The sequence below is a fragment of the Protopterus annectens genome, chromosome 5.part1, assembly GCF_019279795.1.
Source record: "Protopterus annectens isolate FY-2018-M chromosome 5.part1, PAN1.0, whole genome shotgun sequence".
NCBI classification, from domain to species: domain Eukaryota; kingdom Metazoa; phylum Chordata; order Ceratodontiformes; family Protopteridae; genus Protopterus; species Protopterus annectens.
The window spans coordinates 271,468,825-271,480,605 of record NC_056736.1 but is presented as its reverse complement, the minus strand read 5'-3'; the positions used below and the strand labels follow the sequence as shown (position 1 = coordinate 271,480,605).

The window sequence follows — 11,781 nt, the reverse complement described above, 5'->3', positions numbered from 1 at the left end:
GTTGCGACATTGAGAGAATCAGAGCATATGAATGAATACACCTTTTCTGAAGTAAAAGAAGTGTCTAACTCTTAATTATTGTCATTATTCATTAAGTGTAACTCACCACCTTTCTGCCCAAAGTCAGTAGTTTTCGGAGGGATTCAGAGGGATAGAGATAAAATTTGTGTCAAAATCAGGGCCATCCCTGAAAATTAGGGATAGTTGGGAGCTATGTCCTCTGCCCTAAACAGATATGCCAGTGTTTATCCTGCTGCGATACTGTGTGGGGTTGTAAAGTGATTGTGTAACATTATTTCCTGCTAGAATGGCTGTTTCTCTTATCACAGTCATGTAATGTAATCCCAAAACAACTGTTGGTCAACATCCACAGAGCAAGTTGTGTGGTATGGTATTCCTATTTTCATTTACATTTACTCATTCTGATGCATGATATATTTATTTAAGCATCAACTTGATATATATCTACCGTGGCTTAGTGGTACTTCATGTTGTGTAGTGTGTGCAAGGTCAGGGCTTCGAGACTTACAGAGGTGTTTTATTTTGCTCCTCAGCAGAACATGGGCCCTCACATACAGAGTGACTAAGGCAATTTTAAGCAGTTGTAAGTGGGTTTGCGCATTGCTGCTCATTGCTTAGCCAAGCACAAACAAGCGCAAACTCACACAAACCCGCTAACTACTGTTTAATAGTGCTTACTCCCGCTAATCCCCTCGCTTATTTCTTTGAAAGAAAAGAAAAATGGGGAGATAGGAAAGTGGTGAAAAATGGGCACAAAAAGGGAAAGACAGTATGGAAAATAGCTCAGGATGTGCAGAACAGGTGTAGGGGAAGGTCCATAGCTGCCCATTTCTTCAACAGCAACAGCTGTGCATATGCAATAAATTTGGAGGTAGATATGAAACCTTCAACCCCTGAGAGAGGGGTGAGGACAACAAAGTATGTTGTAATGCCAGTTATATAATATTTCATGTGTCCATGTGGACATGTGTGCAAAATGGGCAGCTATGTATGGGGCATAATTTTTTTTTGGGAGCATATTGCCCTTTTTTTTTTTTCAGTTGAGAGTGGAATGTGGGGTAGGGGAAGTATGTATATTTGGGGAAGTAGGTTGGGGAGGTAAACAGACAAGACAAACAAGACACATACAGAGGCGGTATATGACACATGGTGGTGAACACCTTTGACGGGGAGGGATGTTTGGAAATCGCAAGCCCATGAGCCCCCAGATGGAAACAGTGGGGCTAAGGTTCCCACACATGGGCAGTCACCACTGCACCTTCACGGCCCAGAGGGTGGCTGTGCTGAGGGCTGTGTAGGACGGGCAGGCTGACCCAGGAGTTGTGCCAGTCGGGCCTCAAGCTGGCATAGAGGTTCTGCAACAGAATGTTCAATCTCTCTACGCACCACAGCCCAGACCGTTCGAAGGGTGATAAGTGCCCTTCCTCTGCCCACGCTTGCACGGGGAGGCGAGCCCCATCCCCTGCAGCGCTTCCACCTGAAGGTGGCACAGGGCCAACGGAGGAGAAGGTCCCAGGCTGAGCACCAGATCTGCTGGTGCCAGGTGCCATGGTCAGCTGAGGTGGGACAGGTGGGTCCACTGGGACCGGCCTTCTCATACGAACTATGTTTTGGAGAGTTTAATAAAGCTATGGGTTAGTAACAGTCAACAGCATTCCCAATTAGTTATAACAGCATGGAGAAGTATTCCCATTATCCCAACACACCAGATTTTCAACAGTTGAAAAGCAAGCATAACACATGCATATATAGAACAATAGTGGACATTACAACAGCATGCAGGTTTAATTGATGGCAACAGGCCACCAATATTGTGGTATTTTAACAGGGCACATGCATAGAAATAAATGCAAATATTTATAAACCAATAGGACATATGTCCCAACAAATGTTTTGAGATTAGACATACCGAGTGAGGTATGGAATTGCATTTTTTATGCACATACAGTAGGGTGGAAAAAGATAGCTCAATTAACAACTTATATATCCTAGTTTTCACTACATTCCTATTAACTGCAGTTATATGTTCCTTACATGTATTATTACACTACCCAATGTCCTTATATTGTGCAATTGGATTTTACTAGATCATTATATACATGAACTGTATCTTACATACAAACTGTCCAAGATGCAGATGTTACTGCAACATATTTTGAGAGTTGCTCACACACACTTCTGCTAAGATGGTACACTGACAGTTCTACTTTCACATAATTATCTAGATATGTTCAGATGAAAGTATCAGTTATATGTTAACAGCTCCCTTACATTTCTGGCAGCACACTAACATTTCTGGGGAACACAATACCAAGCTACTCATGTGCCAGATTAACCTGTACATACTGGCCATGAACCAACAGTTGAGGGCTGTAAATATGCATAAAAGCTACTGGCACTCCCTTCATCCATGTTATATGGGCCTACCCAAGTGTGGGTTGACACATGCTTAATACAACACTACTATTTGTAGAATGCAACAGTACAACAACATAGCAAAGAAAATGACACAGACGCACTCCAGGAATTATACATTTATTAAAGGATTATTACACCTTTATTTATTGGGTTAAAACACTTTTTGAAGGCTCTCTCATTTATTTTATATAACAGTACATGCAGAATAATTACTAACCTGCCTGATGACACAGCATTTGCAGCCTATCTTCATGGGCTTGCTGGTTCATAGTCCGGACACCTGCAGCTGTGACGTAAATGCAGTGATATTGAGACATACCTATCCATAGTATAGACAAGCATAGCAATTCTCAACTACTTAATACAATGGCTACTTAGTACTGGGTCATTAGGCATTGCACGGGATTCCTGGATCCACTGGTCCAGTTGATCCTCCCTACATTGCTTCAGGTCAGAATAATGGTGCCTGACCTGCTCACCAGTCCGAGGAACACCAATGGCACTGGTGAGATCATGGGCGAGACTGTTCCATGCCTCCATTTTACATTGGGTACCCTGGTACTGGCCCTGCAGGAGTCTTTCCTCATGACTGTGGACAAGGAGCCAAACCATTACTTTGGACTCCTCAATGCTCCAGCGTTGCACTCTAAATTGAGTGCCTTCTCCAACACCGGCAACCAACCATAGCATGACATTTCTGTATTTCTTCATGTTTGAATGGTGGCATAAAGTAACTTCTTTTTTGAATATTGTCGGTAATGAATCAACAATAGGCATTAAACTCACCAGAACAAGTAGATGTATAAGACACAAATGAGTCATCAAAATCTACACAAGAGTTGTTTAAAAAATTTTCCCCATATGAATTATCACATACATTGTCTGAGACATTTCCTCTATTAAGAGACATATTTTCTGAGGGATTTCCCCTATTAAAAAAATCTAACATATGTAATTTATGGGTCAACTGAAATAGCGCTATCTGACATTCATGCAGTCTTGGAATAAATAAATATTCTAACTAAATATAAATATTCTACTTTGACCCCTAGAGGGCTTAATATTGAATGTTGCTGGAAATATTTAATTTAAATATTTAATTGTTTAATTGTATTCATTCCATTATGTGATTAATTGAGAAGAGTTACTTGTGTATGTATAGGGAAGGATTATTATTGTTCTTTACTCCTAGAAGGCTAGATGTAAGCCAAGGCACTAGAGATTGTGTTTTAATAAAGGATTTAGCTGGCTATTCATTATTTATTTATCCTTTCTGGATTTCATGTGTCAGATGATTTGTATTTAAGTAATTAAGATGTACTGTTTCTTATTAAAGTCTGAAGAAGCATCCTGAGCAGACGTGAAAGCGCTTACTATCCATGGAATAAAAGTTTTTATTTTTCTGCTACATTCGTGACCACTTTGAATTTTGTTACTGGTTGGCTTCGATTGTTGTGGAGTACCTGTACCTTACACTTTGCAATCATTCCATTATGTGATTAATTGAGAAGAGTTACTTGTGTATGTATAGGGAAGGATTATTATTGTTCTTTACTCCTAGAAGACTTGATGTAAGCCAAGGCACTAGAGATTGTGTTTTAATAAAGGATTTAGCTGGCTATTCGTTATTTATTTATCCTTTCTGGATTTCATCCTGAATGGTTTGTGAGAAGAATTGGAAATATATCTACACTGTTTGCACCTCCCACAGGGGAACATACCTAAAATATGTGAAAAACCATTTTTAAGTCTAACTACAGATGTATTTTCCAACATGGATCTTAATATTGGATATTTTCTTATAAGTAAACCTCGGTCTCACCCCTATGATGTTAATGAGATCTTGATTACCCAATAAAATTTCCAATTATCTACAATAATATCTCTAATGCTCCACATTTAATTAACAACGGGTAAAGGAAATGCTAGGGTGAGAGTTACTGTATCTGCTTCCTTAATTTAAAAAAAAGCATTCACTGAATTACCTTCTATCCTTAAAATAGGACCAGCTACATTATTACATAACCTAATAACTTAATTTTCTATACCTATAAGCCACAAGGTGTCATAACCTCTGCATTTGAAAAAAAACCCTAAGCTTGGCCATTTCTTGGACAAATTTATCATTATCCGAGGTCAGACGACTCAACTGAATAAAGTGTCATTTAATGGCACCTTTTTCATGTGGGTTGGGTGTAAGCTATCCCTATGTTGATACTGATTGACAAAAGTAGATTTAATATAAATACTACTACAGAAAATGTTTTTCTGTATATCAACAGCCAAATGTATATCTTGAAAGTTAAGATTTTCGCCAAACCCAATAACACTGAATTTAAGAAAGTTTGTCTTGTTTAAGTCATTAACTATGGAGATAAATTCCTCATAATTCCCTGCCCATAACAAAAATAAATCATCTATGCAATGATGATAATCATTATGTGCTTTGGGTTGACTAACTAAATACTTAATTTCCCACGTGGCTATGAGTAGGTTGGCAAAGGCAGGTGCCACCGTCGCCCCCATTGCCACTCCTGAAATTTGTTTGAAAAAATGGTTATTAAACTTAAAAAAATTGTTGTCTAAAACAAGTTCCATTAGAAAACATATGGTGTTAAACTTGTTAGTATCAAGATTTGTATAACAACTCAGATATTCTCTTAAATAACCCAACTCTACCTCCTGATTGATACAAGAAAATAAAGAAATCACTAGGGAGACAAAATAAAAATGTTGTTGTGGTGGAACCAACTCTTTCAAAATTTCAAGTAAATGCCATGAGTCATGTAAATAAAACTTAGAAGCTTGAACTATAGGATTCAATACATGGTCCAACCATAAGGAAATAGGCTCTGTTTCTGACCACTTGGCAGCTATAATAGGCCTAAATGGTGGATTAACTTCATTTTTGTGCACTTTAGGTATTCTGAAGAATACTGCCATTCTTGGATGTTCTACCTGTAAAAAGTCATAAGTCTCGTGATTGATACGACCTTGACAAAACATGTCAAAAGTACTGTATCTAGTTTAAAAAAAGTTCTGTATATAAATTTAGTATCCACTATTTTGTAGCTAGTATCACTATATAACATATTTGTTATGGCTTGAATATAATCACTAGTGTTCATCATAACAATCATGCTACCCTTGTCGGCCCTCATGACTCCTAGTTCTCTGTTATTAACCAATGTACACAGGTACACAGTGCTTTATGTTCATCCTGACTGAGGTTTTGTATACATGTATCACTCTTCATATTATGTCTAAAGTCTCTTTCACATAAATCATTAAAAACCCGAAGGGTACTGTGCAGGGGTTGATTAAAAGTACTACTACGTTTAGGCTTATAACAGTATTAGTTTCTTTAACAACGTCATGCATGATGTAACATAAATTTCATTTCCTCAAATAAAGTTTAAAATCAATAATTAATTTAGTCATATTGATAGAACAATTTGGAATGAAGGAAAAACCTCATTTCAAAACTGAACTATCATCTGATAAAAATCTAATTTGACAAATTTAATATATCAAGTCCCAGATCTGAATTTTCGTTTAAAATCAAATCTTCTTCCTGTTGTTCTTCCCTTTCCCTTTGGACTGTGTCTGATTCAACCATTTGCATGTCCATTTGTTCCCTGACTGATATCAAAAAAGGACCAGAATTGTGAGAAATGTCAGAAGAAGATGCAATCGCTGCATAAGTGGGATTAGAACCTATATTTGTAACTGCAGTTTCATTTGAATCAATAGAGCAAGGAACTGCCGGCTTACCTGTTGTAGTTGTGATGTTGTTAGAAATGCAACTATTTACATTCATCCCACTCTTCTCAATATTATTAGTAATATAATTACCATTGCGGCCCACCAGGTCACGTACTGCATAAGCACTATTAGTTACATAAGCTGACATTTCTCTCCATAATTTCCCTTGTTTCCTCGAAATAATAGATGCTTTATATCTATCAGCTTTGGCACGAATGCCACAGTAGAAGTGACTGAACAAAGAAAAACAGGAGTACCATTTCATTTTTGAGTCCAGTTCACACATAACAGTCTTAACATTTTGCAACTTTCCTTGATAATGTTTAATAAGTATTTGCATCATGCTAATGCCCATGCTATTAAATAGGCAAATTAACTGTTGATAAAGTGGGTCCACATGTTTAACACAATTAGGGAACCTAGAAACTCACAAACCTTGCGGCACACCTTGCCATTTAATGCATTCCTGTAGGTAAGATATCTTAATTTCTAATGAAATGTACTTAATATTACTTTTTTCTAACTCATAGATATCTTTTTTACAGTTAAAAATATCCACAGTACTGTTGTCATTACCAACTGTACTTACTGTGGGATGAGCAAGTGAGTCGCCCATCTCAGAAAATGGATTGTCCATTCCTTTAAAAACATGATCCAAAATGCTGTTATTTGTAATAGGGCCTGGCTCCCTCGTTCCTACCAGACTGATATTTCTATTACAGCCACCCAAATTCTAATGAACATAACCGGTATCATAATCCTGGTTTTGCCGAAGGCCTTGATGATTGGAAAGTCCTTTGCGGATTGCACCTGCAATAACTGAAGTCAATAAATTGCAGTAAATTATCTGGAACAGAGTGGGTTGTTAGATTAAATAATGGATCCTGTGAACTGTCTTCTGCAGCCATTCCCAAAGCACGAACACCAAACAAATGAACCAGAACTATGTAACAAAATCAAAGTTGTGAACACACAAAAAATGCTAGGGAAAATCACAGCAAACACAAACACCAGTTTCTTGAGCGCTTTCATTCAATTTATTAACTAGAACTTCATCAGAAAACATTTGCAACAAACACACTCCATCTTTTTTAAAAAACTCGCCAAAAAATCACAGGACATATCAATCCAATGAAAACCTAAAGAATCAACTAATATTCCTATAAATTTAACTAATAAAAATATCATGTAACATGTTATTGCATCATAAATATTTAAAAATAAAAAAAAAAATGTTATAATAAATTATAGAAATATATAAGTTAGATCATTTGTAAAAAAACACTTAATATTGATGCTATCACTTAAACCCGGTGTGCGATCAGCAATCAGGTCTATTTGCCAATAAGATTCTCTACATTCCAAAAAAGTTTTTGTATTCTCCACCAAAATCATCATTAGGCACTTTATCTAGAACAAAAAAGGAAAACTTTTTAAAATCAACACATACAGTTGCATGCTTGGCTAAAGCGTGAGATAAATCTTTCTTTTTAACTGCCAAACGGTGTTCATATATCCTTCTTTTAAAGCACCTAATGGTTTTCCCAATATAAAAACTGGGACAAGAGTTACATAATACGACATACACAACATATATATATTAATCATGGTAAATAAATACATTTTACAGATGTAACAGAAGCTCTGAATTAATTTTAAAAGTACAAGTGTCTATGTCTCAAAATTGTGTAACACTCTTAAAATGATAAATAAAACATTGAAAAATGCTTCAGCTTATTAAATTAATTCTTGAAATACATACATTACTGAGGTCAAAAAGAATGTCTTGCTACTTCTAGGGAGTCAAAAATTTGCAGTCTATATTGTATTCAAAAGATACAGTGTGTTTAATTCATATCCCATTTTTCCTTCCCGGGTTCAAACATATTGAAAAATCTACTTTACTTTCTATCAAAATGGATGTAGTGATTCATCAATGTAACACTCAGATTTCATCTCTAACTTATAAAATGAGTTATTTCAGGTAGTATTAGTGAATCTAATAATATACAACACGCAAAAAGTTTCAAGGCTCAAATAAACAAACTTCAAATTTAAGTTTCAGAATATTTTCATATATTTTTATATGACTTTCTATGGAAATTATATGAGGTCTTGTACAATCGCATGTCTACTATATGTAGGTACATTTAATACACATCTTTCTTATAAGCAATCTTCTTATTTAAATATATTTATTTGCTGTCTTATTTTCCCACTAATATTCTACCTTATTCTATAAAACTTATATTTCGAAAATCTCCCATTATAGAGCTATTTAATCATCAGCTCTCTGTTAGAGGATTAGAGGTTACATTAAGTATATGTATTTTTTAACTTACCGATACTACTTTTTTATTAGTCTTACATAGTAGATATTTAATTCCTTGTGCATATACATATTATTCATAAGTTTTATTCTTCTTACTAATTTTTGCATTACAAGCAATATTGACAACATATAAAAGACTTCCTGCTTGTGTACCTTTTTTTTAGCCACTGGAACTGCTGTTCTGATCTAAGCTTCACATCCTGACATTACAATTTGATTACATCTAGGGCTGCCACCTTTTCAAATGTCCAAAGTGGGACATTTTTTTAAAATGTCAAATTTTGCAGGGCAAAACATACCCACGGCCAGTATAAAGGACAGAACTTCACTTTTTTGCCAAAATAAAAGCTTACTCTTGTAGCATTTTAGTTGCTTATTCTGTTTCTGATAACATTTAGGTGCTTCAGATACAAAATAACTGTTTTATGCAACTATTAAAGAAAATATAGGAAATAGTTTTGTCCTAAAATCTCAGGACATATGCAATTTTTTCACTTTTTTGCAGGACACAACTGCCCAAAGAGGGACTGTCCCTCGCAAAGTGGGACAGGTGGTAACCCTAGATTACATCATGTGAAAAATGGCAAATGACAGCACAGTAACTGCTAATTTCCTCTCTAAGTTTTATTCTTCTTAATTCTTTTAAACTGTTCTAATCATTAACACACATCTAACTTTACTTCTTTCAATTAATATGTACAGTTAGATTTAATAACATTACAGAATAAACTAGGAACATTCCTCAAAATGTGAGCAAATTATATGTCAGCAACAACTCAATGTAAAACACTGCTCTAGCTTTTGTTTTACTCATTCTTTACTTCTAGGAAAAGGAAAAAATATGCTATGCTTTTAGACAGGTAAAACTTAAGTTACCTACTTTCACACCTAACTCCTGTAGTGCACACTGCAGTGTTTAGGATAAGCCATTTTTTTCATCTTAGCTTTAAACATCTATTGTAAGACCACCAGTTATTGGAGAGCCCACATTCTACCTCTCAGTAGTCATATTGGAATTAATGCTTCTGTATTCTCCTGGTGAAAGAAGGAAGTGCAGTTTCATTATTTCCTGGAGACTGCTGATCAGCAGAAAGCTTAATAACTGCTTTATGCATAACAGCTTGGAATCTGTGATTATATTCTGATCCTGGTGAGAGTAGGAGCAGAGTGCACTGATTCCTGGCTCTTTCTGGTTGCAGAGTGAGTGTCTGTACTTAACGTAACTGATTGGTCTGGTTGCTATTCAAGGCATCTACCAGAAAAAGGCTACAAGCCTGCTGACCCTTGCATCATCTGGGACAAGACTGTGGATCACCAAACAGGCAGTGGCCTGCTTCTCTTCTTGGAATTGGTGCTAACATTTTGCTTCTGGTGAAAGAAGAAGCAAAGGAGTATTGTATCCCAACACAGTGAAGCTGTGCTGAGACCAGCATTAGTAGTAGCCAGGCAGTAGCCATTCATGTAATTCCCCTCTTTTCACCATTCTTGACAAGCTAATTCTTTATTTTTCAGTAAGTACTGCTTGATTTCTTCTAACTTCAGAATATCTGCTTAAATACTTCATCCTTAAATTTGCAGGGTCTACGTATTAGTTTCCCCTCAAGTGTTTGGCAGTGCTCTGTACAGACTCAGACACCTTGAGTGACATTTTTCCTGTAAAAGGAATATATAAGGAAACAGTTCCAGTACTTAGTAATAATGACCATCCCTCCTGGCATGTCTAAAGGTCAGTTCCCTGTGATTTCTCCTATTAACCTGGTGACTTGGGCATTCTGAGGCAGTGTAGCAACTGACTCATGTACATAGACAACCTTCTCCTCTTACCTACCAACACTCAGACTTGTGAGAGATGCACTTATATATCCAAATTGGAAGCCATGCACTCTCAAGCCAAGACTGAAATTGCTGGTCAAGAGGAGAAGGTTAACACCTGCACCACGCCACATGCAATACATAGCCCTCCAGAACACCCACCATCACAGTTCTCACATAAAATACAAACCACACACCTACCTTCGCAGAGGCTCTCAGTAATAAATCTATCCAAACAGCAGAGACCTCCAAGGCAGAAACGCACTCGACCACCACAACACAGCACAAACCACAAGACACATAGCTCACCTACACAGTGTGCCCCTCAACCTAAGGCCCTAAGGCAAAACAGCTAGCCCAATACACTAATCATAGGTGACTCGATAGTGAGGCACACTGATGTTCCACTCACTAGGTTAAATAAGGAGAAGGTAACAGTCAGCTGTCTATCAGGTGCCAGAATCCAACACATAACACACACTCAGGCCACTCCACAACAAGTACAAGTATGACTCTGTCACTGTACATGTGGGTGTAAATGACCTGAGATGCACCTCCCTGGACTACATGAAAAGAGATATGGAGGAGCTTTCGAATTATGTGGCAAAGGCAAGTATGACCCTAGCCCTGAGCAGCATCCTACCGTCACCCAGAATGATACCGCAGTACAAGCAGAAAATGATTGACTTCAACAATTGGCTAAGTCTCTGGCATCATTCTAAGGGGATCCAATATCTGTCTGCTTGGGATGACATGACTGACAGACCTTGATGCTTTGCCAGAGATGGCCTGCATCTTTCACCCCTGGGTTTCCAGATACTGGCTAAGGCTCTTGCCACCCCTATAGTGCCTTTTTTAGGTGATGTTCCACAGACCAAATTACCACAGTTAACAGCTATAAATAAATGCAATCTGGGGGTCATTTTGCTCAATGCTAGAAGTCTAAATCTCAAGATGCACTTGCTCGAAGCACTCCTCAAAATGCAGAACATCGACATTTGTGCTGTAACAGATACCCAGTTTAAAGAAGCAGAAAGCACCCCAGCGCTACCAGGCTATAACTCATTCCACACCTTTCAGCCCCAGAACATACACTGAAGCTCCAAAGGTGGGGGTGTCTCCATATTCATAAAGGATATGCACACCTCCAGACTAGTAGCCCAGCATAACACATCTGAGATACTTCAGGTACAACTAACATTGGGTAACATGGCGATTCAGGTCATAGCCTGCTATAGGCCCTCAACTATGTCCCAAGACTCTCACTACACATTCCTAAGCACCCTGGAAACTATTAGGGTCCAACCCAACACTCTCATACAAAGTGACTTCAACTACCCCTCTATCAACTGGGAAAACTACTCATGCACCAATACACTGGCCCAATGCTTCCTGGAATTCATCAATTCCAATGCCCTGGACCAGCTCATTCT

At 37.5% G+C, this 11,781-nt stretch overlaps 1 protein-coding gene across 1 annotated transcript in view; it reads right to left on the bottom strand.

The window, feature by feature from the left end:
* LOC122803143 overlaps positions 1–11,781 on the bottom strand; it is a 768,079-nt gene that overhangs the window by 33,402 nt on the left and 722,896 nt on the right. The gene's annotated exons all lie outside the window — the stretch shown is intronic.